We start from the raw sequence: 12783 nt of genomic DNA, 5'->3' as shown, positions 1-12783 counted from the left end.
AGCAGGAAACCATCAATCCGCTGTCCAGTGCCCCAGCAGCCCAAAACACACCGATACCCAACGTCACAGCTTCCGAAGTCAGATCGGCCTTCCTGAAAGTGAACCCTCGAAAGGCGAGGTATCCAGACTGTGTCCCTGGCCGTGCACTCAAGAGCCTGCGCGGACCACCTGGCAGGTGTGGTTGCGGACATCTTCATCCTGCCCCTATTCCGCTCCGAGGTCCCCACCTGCTTCAAGAAGACCACCATCATACCGGTGCCAAAGAACAACCAGGCTACGTGCATCAATGACTACCGTCTGGCAGCCCTGCCATCAATCGTAATGAAGTGCTTCGAGAGGTTGGTCATGAAGCACACCAACTCCATATTTCCAGGATGCCTTGATCAACTGTAATTCTCATACCGCTGCAACCGGTCCATAGCAGACATCATCTCCCTGGCCCTACACTTATCCCTAGAGTATCTTGACAACAAGAACTCCTACATTAGACTCCTATTTTTTGACTACAGGTCCGCCTTCAACAACATAATCCCAACCAAGCTCATATCAAAGCTCCACAACCTAGGACTTGGCTCCTCACTCTGCAACTGGATCCTCAACTTTCTTTTTTTTTTTAAATTTAGAGCACCCAATTATTTGTTTTCCAATTAAGGGGCTATTTAGCATGGCCAATCCACCTAACCTGCACATCTTTGGGTTGTGGAGGTGAAACCCATGCAGACATGGGGAGAATGTGCAAACTCCTCACGGACAGTGACCCAGAGCCAGGATTCGAAACCGGGTCCTCAGCGTCATAGTCCCAGTGCTAACCACTGCGCCACATGCCGCCCTTGGATCTTCGACTTTCTGACCCACAGACCACAATCAGCAAGAGTAAACAACAACACCTCCGCCACAATAGTCCTCAATACCCCATAAGGCTGCGTACTTAGCCCCCTATTATGCTCCCTATACACACACGACTGCGTGGCAAAATTTGGTTCCAACTCCATCGACAAGTTTGCTGACGATACGACCATAGTGGGTCAGATCTCGAACAACAACGAGTCAGAATACAGGAGGGAGACAGAGAATCTAGTGGAGTGGTGTAACAACAACAATCTATCCCTCAATGCCAACAAAACTAAAGAGCTGGTCATTGTCTTCAGGAAGCAAAATACTGTACACACCCCTGTCTGCATCAATGGGGCTGAGGTGGAGATGGTGGACAGCTTCAAATTTCTAGGTGCGCACATCGACAAAAATCTGTCCTGGTTCACCCACATCGACTCTACCACCAAGAATGCACAACAGCGCCTCTACTTCCTAGGGAAACTAAGGAAATTCGACCTGTCCACACTGTCTCTTACCAACTTTTACAGATGCACCATAGAAAGCATCCTATCTGGCTGCATCACAGCCTGGTATGGCAACTGCTCGGCCCAGGACCGCAAGAAACTTCAGAGAGTTGTGACCACAGCCCAGTCCATCACACGAACCTGCCTCCCATCCATTGACTCTATCTACACCTCCTGCTGCCTTGGGAAAGCGGGCAGCATAATCAAAGACCCCTCCTACCTGGCTTACTCACCCTTCCAACTTCTTCCATCGGGCAGAAGATACAAACGTCTGAGAACACGCACGAACGGATTCAAAAACAGCTTCTTCCCCACTGTCACCAGACTCCTAAACAAACCCTCTTATGGACTGACCTGATAAATACTACACTCCTGCATGCTTCACCTGATGCCGGTGTCTATGTATTTACATTGTGTATCTTATGTTGCCCTATTATGTATTTTCTATTCTTTTCATGTACTAAATGATCTGTTTGAGCTGCTCGCAGAAAAATATTTTTCACTGTAGCTCGGTACACATGACAATAAATAAATCCAATCCAATCCAAGAGTCAGCGGGGAACAAATCCCCACCAGCTCCAGCAGCCCCAATGCCATGCTATACTCTAACAAGTGTGGGCTAGCTTAAGGTAACACTGCCGTCTCTCACTTAGGATTAACTCCCACCTTGGAGAGACTACCGGCCAATCAGGCTGGCTGGCAGCTTTCCAGTCCCTCCAGGCACAGCACTGCAGTGGCTGGAAGAGGCACTACAGGAAGCTGCCTGACACAAAGTCCCAGGATCTGGAGGTTCGATAAGTGGCAGGGGTTCCAGGACGCGGGGTGCAGTGAATGCCTGCGAGGGGATGATGGAGGTCTCGGGGAATAGGCCAACGGAGGTGGGGGAGGTCTGGAGGTCACAGGGCCTTAAGGGAGGGTGCCCCAGTCAGAAGTGGGCTTCTGATGGCGGCAGCCCCCTACCTTCCCTCCCGAGATCGATCTCACTTTCTTTATTTTCATGTTTCCTCCCACGAGCTGTCATCCACCCGCCAGCCGGAAAATTGTTCTGGGGCAGGAAAAGGCCCTTAAATGGCCACCAAGCGCTTTTATTGGGGCAGGCCTGAGGCCCTGACCACCCCATCGTAAAATTGCTGCCAGTTCGGGGTGGGCGGAAACCCGGAGTAAATCCTGTCTATCTTAAGCTTATCCCCTCCTGCCTCAGAGCCTGCCAGTGCGGGAGTGTAAAATTCTGCTCTGTTTGATAGCAGATTTGCTGTTCATTATCTGACTTTCCTTTCCATTGACTTTGAGTTTTCCTCCTGGCATTAGAAGTTGAAGTCTACTCCTAATATTAAGCTCTCTCCGGTCAAGTACTATAGTGGTCAAAGTGAACCCAGGCTATTCTGTTTAAATGTGTCCTATCACCAGGCCTCACAAGAAGCCTACCTGCTGTACGACTAACATTTACGTTTTCCCCACATTTCCTGGGGTAGGTGGTCAGTTTGGAGAGAAATTACAGCCGGGTGTTTCCATAAAAACTGAATTAAGACTGTCCCTAACCCATCTCACGAAGGATCCTTACAGCCGGAGGAGCCTTACATCACGTTAGTGTGTGCTGAATCAAACCTAATCTCTTAAAAGTGTAAATGCAGTGCCCCACCTATGTCACTCGAGCTCCCAGCTGAAAGGATAACTTAGTTGAAAAATGCCTAGTGTGGAACTGAGTCAGTTAGACCACAAAGTCCACTAGAGTGTCCCCCTGTGTGTCTGGGCTTATAACGGGAAAAAATGGAGTGAGGAGGGTGTGGCTGAATTGGGATACCTGTTCCAGATTATCAAATGACCCATGGTGGAAATGCACTGGTGCAAATGGCAAGGAACAGGAATCAGTCTCAGCTACAGTGTCCTACATGGTAAAACAGACTGCTGAAAGTCACTATCTGGGCTTACACATGTAGAATGGTCACGCAAGTCCAATACCAGAAATAGATATGTACCCATGAAACTCTAATCCAATTGAAATTAGAACCTACATCAGAAAATAGAGGAGGGCGCAGTAACTCACATGTACATTTTCTTTTAAAACACTCTCATTTAATAATTTGTGCATTTGAGTATCTGCAAGAAGAATAGAAAATTGCTCCTTCTATAGTTTCAAAAAGCTGAGGTATTAACATTGCATAGTTAATTGGAAAATCCAGAATAACAAAGACTGAATACAACATCTGATCATTTGGTTGGATGGTACATTTTACCTCGGGGACAGAAATGGTTCTCTCCTGTAACATTCAAATAAGAAGCTAATTAGCCAATTCCTGAACGATTTAACTAAAGGAAGGCTCATTAGTCTCTCTCTGTACTTGCCTTTATTTACATAAACACAGTAATTTTATTATTGTAATGTCAGTGTTTACTCATGTTGACAAATGTAATTTGGATCTAATGCACTTAGCAGTTCCAACTCTCCACTCAACTAAATCTGAAATGAATTCCAAATAGCGGGAGCTAAATATCTGTCCTGTGCTTTCTTGTGTCTTCAAAGCTCAGTTTATCTTTCCATGTAGATGCCTAATGTCACCATTTACTGTGGAACCCCTGCCATTGAGTTAGAAAGTTGTGGGTGCAAGTTCTACATTAATGCGTAAACACATAAGTCAGCTTCATACTGCATTGTTAGGGGTGTCATGGAGAGCCCTCCACCCACCATGAGGGCTCCAAACGCCTCCAAAAGGCAGGACGGTGCCACAGTGTGTCCGAGAGGCTGATGGGGACAAGGAAGTGGAGGGTATGCATATACAACCTACACAAGAAACCCCTCCTTGCAAAGTAGATGCTGAGGGAGGTTTCGGGACCCAGGGCAATAAGAAATTGTATCCAAATGGTGGTCAGCTTGGACAGGAGTGCTCTGCATGCCTGAGCTGCCTTGACACCTCGTGTGCAGTTGGGGCCGAGCACCTGCAGCTGGATTCTCCCCTACCTGGCGGGGTGGGGGGGTCCGGCGTAATGGAGTGACGGGAACCACTCAGGCGTCAGGCCGCCCCAAAGGTGCAGAATTCTCCGCACCATTAGGGGCCAAGCCCTCACCTTGAGAGGCTAGGCCCGCGCTGGAGTAGTTTCTGCTCCGCCGGCTGGCAGGGAAAGACCTTTGGCGCCACACCAGCCGGCGCCGAAAGGACTTCGCCGGGCAACGCATGCGCGGGAGCGTCAGCGGCTGCTGATGTCATCCCCGCACATGCGTAGGGGAGGGGGTCTCTTCCGTCTCCGCCATAATGAAGACCATGGCGAAGGCAGAAGAAAAAGAGTGCCCCCATGGCACAGGCCCGCCCGCCGATCGGTGGGCCCCGATCGTGGGCCAGGCCACCGTGGGGGCCACCCCAGGGCCAGATCCCCCCCCCCCGCCCCCCCCAGGACCCCGGTGCCCACCAGCACCGCCTTGTCCCGCTGTTCACAAGATGGTTTAACCCAAGCCGGCTGGAGAGGGTTGACAGCAGCAGGACTTTGGCCCATCGCAGGCCGGAGAATCGCCGGGGGTGGGCCCGCCGACCGGCGCGATTCCCGCCCCCGCCGAATCTCTGGTGGCAGAGAATTTGGGACACTGCAGGGGCGGGATTCACACCAGCCCCCGGCGATTCTCCGACCCGGTGGGGGGTCGGAGAATCACGCCCCACATCTTTAAGACTCTAGATGCCTTTGGCCGTGAGCTGGATATACACCGGTGCAGGGTGTGCAATCCTATCCTCCACCATCCAGCACATCCCTGACTCTAGTCATTCCAGCAGCATGAGCCCTCTCTTCCACAGTCACACAAAGCAGTAATGGTGGAGTTGCGGATTCCGAAGCAGCAGTTCTCTGAGGGAACGCAGCTATGTTCCAGACTTTGATCAGATCCAGGTTAAAGACTGGGCCACCTTTGCAAGGTAACGCGGAGACCTCGCTGGCCTATAAACAGGAGCTACAGCGCACAAGTCTGGTCGCCACTCTACCAGAAAGATGTGGAGGCTTCGGAGAGGGTGCAGAGGATTTACCAGGATGTTGCCTGGTCTTGAGGGTGTTAGCTATGTGGAGAGGCTGAATAGAATCGGACTGTTTTCATTAGAAAGGTGGAGGTTGAAGAGTGACCTGATAGAGGTCTACAAGATTATGAGGGGCATGGATAGAGCGGATGGGCAGGCACTCTTTCCCAGGGTGGAGGGGTCAGTCACCAGGGTGCACAGGTGAGGCAAAATTTAGAGTAGATGTGCGAGGCAGTTTTTTTTACACAGAGGGTAGTGAGTGACTGGAACGCGTTGCCAGGGCACGTTGTGGAAGCAGATACATTAACGGCGTTCAAAAGGCATCTTGACAAACACATGGATAGGATGGGTACAGAGAGATACGGCACAAGGAACTGCTGAGGGTTTTGGAAAAGTTGGTATCATGACCGGTACAGGCTTGGAGGACCGAAGGGCCTGTTCCTCTGCTGCATTGTTCTTTGTTCTTTGAGGGGGCTCAATGAAAAGATATTTTTGCAGGCTCTGAAGGCAGAAAATGGTCACAAAGTACCTGAGCAGCAACCTAATTAGTTATTTTGTCCCAGACGAAGTCGATGAACTTCTGGATCTTAGTGACAAACTCTTGGCCATCCCTCTTTATAAGTGCTCTGGTATTAATTAAACAATGCCTTTCACCCATGTATCTAAACAATGTAATTAACATATCATTGGCAGATACCCCTTTCTTTCTTTAAACAAAAACTCAAACAATTCTGAAAAAATCAAAGAGAATACAATCATTTTTCATACTTTGTATAACCCATCTTAATACAAGATGTCCCTCTTTTAGGACCTCCACCAAGCATTCTTTTTTGTAAAGCAGTTTGATAACTGCTGACTTTCATCAACCCTTTTATCTTAGCAATCACTTTTCTCTCTAACGTTTCTTTAATCCTTAACCTTGTTCTGTAGTCCTTATTCTCCCACATTGTCTAATTAAGCTGCGGCCTCTACTTGCCCTCCTATGTCTTTCAGGACAACTGCTGCAGGATCGCTCGCTCCCTGAATGTAGGGCATTGAAATGCACAAAAAAGTGGAACTAACTGTCGTCCCTTCTAAGGCTACGGGATTATCACATAGCACAAGGTATCTTGAGATTCATCCCATAGACCACTGACATGAACTATAGCTCTCAACCATATGAATCAAACTTTTTACATGGACCGCCAACACCAGTGCCAATGGAAGCTTGTGATATGGTTGGTTGGTTAAGATCGTCTGGAGCATCTCATCAATTGCCACGTGATTGGGGCTGTTTAGCACAGGGCTAAATCGCTGGCTTTGAAAGCAAACCAAGATAGGGCCAGCAGCACGGTTCAATTCCCATAACAGCCTCCCCGAACAGGCGCTGGAATGTGGCGACTAGGGGCTTTTCACAGTAACTTCATTTGAAGCCTACTTGTGACAATAAGCGATTTTCATTTCATTTCCTTTCACAGAGTCCATTGCTGAAAAGACTTTCAGCTGTGGGTGTTCTTAACCATAATGTTCACATTTTCACATATGTCTCTAAACTCATCACTGGCAAATCCCCTCCATTGTCAGTCAGGAATTTAGCTGGTGTTCCCAGTTCTGTCCCTATCCGTTTTCTATGATTTTATCCCTAATCACTCTTTTGTGTTTACCATGTATTATTGTTGACTTGTTTTGCAAATATAAAATGAATACATTTCTGTCCTTATCCTACAACTTTAAATCCATAGCTACTACTTCATTAAAGACTCCGATAGGAGATTTACAATAGGCCATGATGATGTCATCTGATACTTTTTGCATATATCACATTTTTCATTAATCTCTGACCTTGTGTACTTATCAACTATCACTGCGTCCTTTAGTAGGATTTTTGATCTGTGACAAGAGAGATAAGCAAATTGTTGATGTAACTTTAAGACAATTTACTTTTTTCTCTCCAGCTCCGATCACCTGCTCCCATTAACAGTTCTTTAACGTTCTGATTGGAGATGGAAACATAGAAACATGGAAAATAGGAGCAGGAGGAGGCCATTCAGCCCTTTGAGCCTGCTCCACCATTCATTATGACCATGACTGATCATCCAACTCAATAGCCTAATCCTGCCATCCCCCCATATCCTTTGGTCCCATTCGCCCTGAGTGCTATATCTAACTGCTTCTTGAAAACATCTAATGTTTTGGACTCAACTACTTCCTGTGGTAACAAATTCTACAGGCCAGTCATCCTCTGTGTGAAGAAATTTCTCCTCATCTCTGTCATAAATAGTCTACCCCGTATCCTCAGACTATGAGCCCTGGTTCTGGACACACTCACCATCGGGAACATCCTTCCTGCATTGACCCTGTCTAGTCCTGTTAGAATTTCATAGGTTTCTATGAGATCCGCCCTTGTTAAAGGGATGCAATAATGTCCTGAATTGGATGAATGTGGCTTACTCCAGCTATTCTGCATAAAATCACCTCTCTTTTCACTGACCTCAATGTGTTGTTATTTGAACACATTTGAAACAAGTAGAACTTTCCTATTCCCTGACTTTACTTTGACCCTTACAACTGAGTGAATCTAAATTGCATTTCAACCAACCTATTCAAAATACTGTGGAGGTACAGCCACTGTCCAACACTATTCAATTAAATGAATCCATGACAAGTACACTCATTACCGGACTGAAACTTCTTGTGACCAGTAACATTTCCTCAGTCCGATCAATATCACCATCTTCAACTTCTGAACTTCTTGTGCCATGTGTCACTTCCAAAAGCCTTTCGCTTTCTGCAATGTACCCCATAATGATAGTTTGACCCGTTAACAGTTCCCCGGGCACTCCCGCGGTTCATTTGTCTATTATCATCACTCCAAACTTGTTGTCTGCCAGAAATGCCTTAATTTCTTTTGTCTGTAATTCTTCTGTTGTGCTGATGTCTACGCCCTGTATCTGAACAATCTCAAAAGGCCGCGCTCATAGAATTCATCATCCCTCTGTGCCACCACAGAATATCCCATATTTGCTATACGGACTGTTAGAAATGACTGCTTTCCCAAGATTTTTTTTTAAAGCATCAGGCATCTGATTCAAAGTGTGTTGCTTTCTGAGAATTTGATTCCAGTTAAGGCCAGAAGGCTAACCATGTGCAACACTTTAGCGCAATCCAACAATGTGAAAGTAAGCACTGAACAAAGAATTTCAAAACTTAATTTCTGCAATCTTTTATATGGTCTATTAAAGTCCATGATATATTCCTTTATGGAATAACCGTCCATCTATTGAAATCTATCAAAGTCTGACCAAGTCTTGTAGGCATTTATTGGATCACCTTTCTGGTAAACTTCATCCATAAAGCTCATTAGAAGCCTCAAACCTTCATCAACATCCAACTGACGGGCCTACAGCTCAAACGTACTGTGTTTCTGACCTTAATTGTGTTGGAAAGCGGTAGTACCAAGGCCATACCTTGGGCGGGATTCTCCGAGCCTCCGCGCCGAAATCGCGATCGGTGCGGGGGCGGAGAATGGGCGTCAAACCCGAGATCGGGTCCGACGCCGTTCCTGCGATTCTCCGGTCCCCGGAAAATCGATGCCAATCACACGCGCGCGGTCGACGCAGGGCCGGAGTTCCCGACGGCTTGGTTCTCTCATGGTTCCACCCGTCGGGAACTCGGAATGGCAACTGCGGACTCGGTCCGCGGCCGCCCTGATTGGGGAGCGGGGGGATCACTCACGGGGGGGCCTCCAGGATGGCCAGGCTACCGATTGGGGGCCACCGATCCATGGGCGCGCGTGATCTGGGGGGGGGACCTATGTTTTCAGTGCCAGTCCGCGGTGTGGGTCGGCCATGTCGTGTGGAGCAGCTGACACAGGTGGCTGCTGCGCGCATGCGCGGATCCCCGACCGGAAGTGCAGGGCCCCGTATCGGCAGCCGCAGCCCTGCTAGCCCCCTGCAAATCGGAGAATCACCCTGGACTTTCTCCAGGTAAGTCCAGAGTGATTCGCGCACATTTTTTCGCGGGCGTGGGGACATAGCCCCATTATTGGAGAATCCCGCCCTTGGTTTTCTCTTTGTTTTTTAAAAAAATTTAGAGTACCCAATTAATTTTTTCCAATTAAGGGGCAATTTAGCGTGGCCAATCCACCTAGCCTGCACTTCTTTGGGTTGTGGGGGCGAAACCCACACAAACACGGGGAGAATGTGCAAAGTCCACACGGACAGTGACCCAGAGCCGGGATCGAACCTGGGATCTCGGCGCCGTGAGGCTACAGGGCTAACCCACTGCGCCACCGTGCTGCCCGGTTTTCTCTTTGTTAAGGATAGAGCCTATGTCCAAATATCCACTTCATTGTTCCATTCGTCATAAGGTTCAGGAAAAATCAATGGGAAATCATACCCTGACAATTTACACTTTGTTTCAGCCATTCTTCACAAAGTAACTCAGATTGCAATCTTCTGACTGAGGGAAAACAATGATTACAATCTTCATCTTTAGGCAACTATCTGTGCTACCAGGTTGAGTAGATACCAAGCCAGTTGGTGAAGAATGAAGCTAGCTAGATGTTAATCCTTTCTCGAAAATAGGCTTATTTACAGAATGAAGCATTGCATATGTTTGCCTTCTACTTGCCACCACAATGACCCAGCCATCTCCCTTTATAAGTGCTTTAGGTACTGAATTAAACAATGTCCTGTCTATCTTAACAATACAATTCATATACCATTCATACTTTGAGTCTCTTTGTTACAGTAAACACCCTAAAACATGTAATCTTGTCATAAAAATAGAATACTGCAGATGCTGGAAATAATTTTACCTTTGTGCTTCTCAATTTCTTAAAAAAATCCAAAGACATTTCTCTGTGCCTCCCTTCCACTAACCTCTCTAAATGTTTCTCTTCTTCCATCTTTCTACCCTAATAATAATAATAATAACCTTTTATTGTCACAAGTATGAAGTTACTGTGAAAAGCCCCTAGTCGCCACATTCGCCTGTTCGGGTAAGCTGGTATGGGAATTGAACCGGCGCTGCTGGTCTTGCTCTGCACCACAAACCAGCTGTCTACCCCACTGAGCTAAACCAGCCTTTATTGATTGTTCCAAGTCCATTTCTTGGATGTGAGGGGTGCTGTCTCAATGCTTAACACTGATTTCTTCACAGTGACTCCTGCTAGAAGGTGTACCATATACGGATGTGGACAAAATCAGACTGAGCTCTGATGTCTCCATGGTCAGGTGGTTTATTGAATACTTGCTCTCGAGGTTCAGACATTAAGAATGTCTACCTGGGCAACACACAGCAGGTACACTGGTACATCTCAACATGAAGGGTATGTTTAAGAAACAAGGAGATACAAGGGAGGCGGAGAAGGACATTGAAAAAAACAGGTCCTAAATTAAAACTTGAATATATGGGTAATTGCAACACAGCAGAAATATGAAATGGAGAGTTTAGGGAAAGACAAAAATGAAAGAGTTCACTCACAAATTTGTTTAATCATTCTGTGATCTGGAGAATTGTATTTTAGAGCAAGTCTAAGGATCCCAGTTTGCCTTTTCAGTTACACAACTTTCTGACCAAACAAGATATTTATGTTCTTAATAAATAATTACTTGATGCAAAAATGTTAACAAAAATCTACAAAAGGTAATTGCTGTGGAATGCTTTTTTATAATTGCATCATAAATCTCTCTCTGCCTGTAGCTTTTTGGCACTATTTAAGATTATTTATTTTCCTTTGTGCTCAACAAACTGAGGAGCAACACTTCCATCCTGGCTTTAATAACTTTTCACTGTCATTCAGCCAACTTTCCTTGAACCCAGGTCCATGTCGACCGAGAATTGGATAGACATATAACGAAACTGATTGGATCTTTACCACCCAACAAGACTGTTAGTTAGCTCACCTGTCTTAGTTAGCTTCAATTATATCCATTCTGTTCTGGTCTGTATTTGTTTTCCTCTCTGTCTCTTTGATAGCTCACGGGGGGTGGGGGTCAATTCTTCACGAGACTTCAACTAACACAGCTAGCACCTTCACATTTTGCTTTTCCTGCTTCAATTGTGAATATATTGGGTGATTTTGGCCTTTGCTGCTGAAGGTAATTTAAGGGCTGTACTGGTACTTGAAGACTGCTGTTTTAAATTCGCTTAAAGCAATTGTCAAATGCCTAAACTTTTTATAATTTTATTGCAATAGAACCAACGACACATAAAACCATTCTGCTGGTATTTGCACACGTGCACCAACTACATAGCTCATTACATGAGCATTTTTGATATTAGAAGATGAAATCACTTCCAATTTGTTTCAAATAATTTTATCTACCTTATTTTCCTGTTCATACAAATTACGCATACACTGGGCAGTGAGAATTGCAATAGGTTGGTTCGCGGCAGGACTCTCTCTTCCCGCGGCTGCTTGTCAATGGAGTCACTCCACGCCACCTGGAAACCCGCGGGCAGGGGTGGCACAGTGGTTAGCACTGCTGCCTCACAGTTCCAGGGGCCCGAGTTCAATTCCGGCCTCGGGTCACTGTCTGTGTGGCGTTTGCACGTTCTCCCCGTGTCTGCATGGGTTTCCTCTGGGTGCTCCAGTTTCCCTCCACAGCCCAAAGATGTGCAGGTTAAGTGGAATGGCCATGCTAAATTTCCGCTCGTGTCCGAAAGGTTAGGTAGGGTTACGGGGTTGGGTGGCGATGTGGGCTTAAGTAGGGTGCTCTTTCCAAGGGACGGTGCAGACTCGATGGGCTGAATGGCCTCCTTCTGCACTGTAGGGATTCTATTCTATCCCAAAGGCCGGGGAATTCCAGCCAATATGTTCTGGGTTTTCAATGGCAGTTGCCAATGTTGTTACAACATTAAAGAACTTGCATCTGAAATGAAATGAAAATCGCTTATTGTCACAAGTAGGCTTCAAATGAAGTTACTGTGAAAAGCCCCTACTCGCCACACTCTGGCGCTTGTTCGGGGAGGCTGGTACGGGAATTGAATTGTGCTGCTGGCCTGCCTTGGTCTGCTTTCAAAGCCAGTGATTTAGCCCTGTGCTAAACCAGCCCCTATATAGCCCCGAGTCGCCACATTCCGGCGCCTGTTCGGGGAGGCCGGTACGGGGAGACATCTATATGTCTTCAGGAAATTCCAAAGTGCTTCACATCCATAAATTATTTTGAAGTGCCGTCATTGTGTTTATGTGGAGAAAGAAAAAGCATTTCAAAGCTGCCTTTTGCCGTGCTTTCATAATTACTTCAACATTGCACAACACTCCATCTAGAGGTTCAGTCAAGAAGTGATAAACTCACCCTGGCAGGCAGTAAAGGTAGCCAAGAATTTCTGATCAGCATTGAAGTACACATTGCTTCAACAATAGGTGTACCTAAATACAGTGATACCCTTGCTTTCTGCCAATGAACTCTATATTTGTGGTCATCACATTTCAGATACTTTGTAAAGGATAGATGCCGGGGATTTAA

At 46.6% G+C, this 12783-nt stretch overlaps 1 protein-coding gene across 14 annotated transcripts in view; it reads right to left on the bottom strand.

Annotated features, from left to right (window-relative positions):
• The window catches only part of sox6 (SRY-box transcription factor 6), an 832058-nt gene that overhangs the window by 90643 nt on the left and 728632 nt on the right, over positions 1-12783 (bottom strand). The gene's annotated exons all lie outside the window — the stretch shown is intronic.

Source organism: Scyliorhinus torazame, chromosome 10 (genome assembly GCF_047496885.1).
Source record: "Scyliorhinus torazame isolate Kashiwa2021f chromosome 10, sScyTor2.1, whole genome shotgun sequence".
NCBI lineage: Eukaryota > Metazoa > Chordata > Chondrichthyes > Carcharhiniformes > Scyliorhinidae > Scyliorhinus > Scyliorhinus torazame.
Note: the sequence above shows the minus strand (reverse complement) of the source record. Positions and strands in the feature narration are given on the sequence as shown.